This window comes from Triticum urartu, chromosome 7A (assembly GCF_056163025.1).
Source record: "Triticum urartu cultivar PI428250 chromosome 7A, HENAU_Tu73, whole genome shotgun sequence".
In the NCBI taxonomy this organism is placed as follows: Eukaryota; Viridiplantae; Streptophyta; class Magnoliopsida; order Poales; family Poaceae; genus Triticum; species Triticum urartu.
The window spans coordinates 733,239,560-733,242,174 of record NC_141879.1 but is presented as its reverse complement, the minus strand read 5'-3'; the positions used below and the strand labels follow the sequence as shown (position 1 = coordinate 733,242,174).

General features: G+C 36.4%; 1 pseudogene; it reads left to right on the top strand.

The window, feature by feature from the left end:
• The first annotated feature begins 220 nt into the window (after nucleotides 1–220).
• Nucleotides 221–1,518, top strand: LOC147962423 (uncharacterized; annotated as a pseudogene).
• Nucleotides 1,519–2,615: the final 1,097 nt, after the last annotated feature.

Sequence of the window (2,615 nt, the reverse complement as noted above, 5' to 3'; positions counted from 1 at the left end):
TACAGAGAGCCTATGCTATGCTTAACTTCTGTACATAGAGCCATATATGGTTTAGACAAAAAATTGCTCCTTTGTTCCCTTATGATGATGTCTAGGTGGTCAAAATGATTACAGTAGATGTATAACTTTTCATTGTTGTAGCTATTATGCTCATATTTAAGTTTGTTCATTATTTGTCATGTTGAAAAAAATATTTTGTGCTAAGTCTACATTGTCACAGATGGATGAATTGACAAGAAAAGGGAGGCAACTAATTGTGAGAGGAGCCGGTCTAGTGGCTGGATTGTATGCATACATGATGCTCATGTTTAGAAGAGCTAGGCAACAAACAACGAGGATAACTGTGGGCAGCGTGGATGATCATGCCATGTCTAGAGAGGCAAATTTGAGATATATTTATCACTCTAGTGACATAAATTGTTCAAATCAATTAAGAATGAGAAAAGCTCCTTTTTTCGTTTCTGTGCTATATTTAGAGATTGAAATTTGTTGTTGGATAACATCCATACTTCTATGGAGGAATAAGTAGCCATGTTTCTTCTAGTAGTTGGCCATAACTGAAGGTATAGAACATTACAACCGATCTTTAGAAGATCTACTGATGTCATTAGTAGGTATTTTAAGGCAGTGCTTTATGTTGTTCGGGAGTTGAGAGATGAGATGATTCGGCCTCCCTCCAACCATTTTCATCATAGAATACAAGAAAGCACTTGCTTCAATCCATATTTCAAGGTAATTATTTTTGCAAACAAAGGAAAACAATCAACAGGACTTACGAATAATAATTATCTGTCTTTATTAATTAGGATTGGGTTGGAGCAATTGATGGGACTCATGTGCTTGCTAGAGTCCCAAAAAGGATCTCAGCTGCCTTTAGGGGTAGAAAGGTGGGGACTACCCAAAATGTCATTGGGAATTATGGAATGGCCACTGTTGTGCTACTAGGAATGCCTATTGTTGTGGAAGACAAGGATAAATCTAATGTCATGGAGGAGCAAGGAACAACATATGCGGTATTGCAACATCTTCCTTTGTCTAACTTTGTACTGCTACAGCTAGTGCCACTCAGGACCCTTCACCTACTTAAAATAAGAAGAGAAAGAGGGCACATGGTTTGACTGAGGAGGACTGAATCCAATGTAGCAACATTACTGATGCTATGCGTGAGATTGCAAGTGCTATCAACAACACTTGCCATGCGGAAACACACCCTGACTTGTACTCCCTCCGTTCCCAAATATTTGTCTTTCTAGAGATTTAAACAAGTGACTACATAAAATATATCTACATGCATCCGTATGTTGTAGTTCATTTGAAATGTCTAGAAAGACAAATATTTGGGAACAGAGGGAGTACAAGGCTGCCATAGACCTTACTGTGTTTGATCAAAATGAATGCTTGTCAGTTTTAGATTATCTCACAGAACATAAGGCAAAATGCCTTAACTTTGTGAAGATGAATGAAGTCCATCGAGCATCTTTCAAGCGTATCCTGAAAGCCAATCTTGATCTTCTTTGAGTTGATGTTAGTTGGTGTTTGTTGAGACTATCCCTTTCGTAATGCCTATCATAAAGTGTATTTCGAATGAGACTGTGTAATATGAATCTAGTGATGCACTGCTACAAAGTTATGGTTATTATGTGTTATGTAATATGAATCTAGTGATGCACTGTTTCAAATTATGGTTACTAGTCATCAACCCGTGCTATTGCACGGGATAGGATTTTTTCAAAATTTATAATATTGTACATAAAAAGTTTCAACGAATATTTACATAAAAAGTATTAAATATTTATAATTATTTTTACTACTTATTCTCATAGTGTATAAAATATTATATCTCCATACGCTCTATACTTAAAACATATTGGATCATCATATATCTTTGAAATTTCCGTATTAATCTTTAGGCCACACCAAAAAATAATCACACCATTATACATATTTAATGCTTCCTAAACCTCACAATTACTAAATACATATGAAGATGCCTTATGTTTTAAACATTATTATACATATGTTATCAATGGTTTTGCTTTGTACCACTTACTATTGGCCCAGTTACTCCATGCTTCCTTATGCATACTTGTGATTAATTAGTTCTCCAAAACTTGTGTGACCAACAATCATTGCCTCAGCAATTATTTACGTCGATCACTCTCTTAGCCGCGTTCATGTGTGCTCTTTGTCTGCCTGGACACACACAGTGTTGGAAATATTCCCTAGAGGCAATAATAAATTGGTTATTATTATATTTCATTGTTCATGATAACCGTTTATTATCCATGCTATAATTGTATTGATAGGAAACTCAGATACATGTGTGGATACATAGACAACACCATGTCCCTAGTAAGCCTCTAGTTGACTAGCTCGTTGATCAATAAGATGGTTACGGTTTCCTGACCATGGACATTGGATGTCGTTGATAACGGGATCACATCATTAGGAGAATGATGTGATGGACAAGACCCAATCCTAAACCTAGCACAAAGATCGCGTAGTTCGTATGCTAAAGCTTTTCTAATGTCAAGTATCATTTCCTTAGACCATGAGATTGTGCAACTCCCGGATACCGTAGGAGTGCTTTGGGTGTGCCAAATGTCACAACGTAA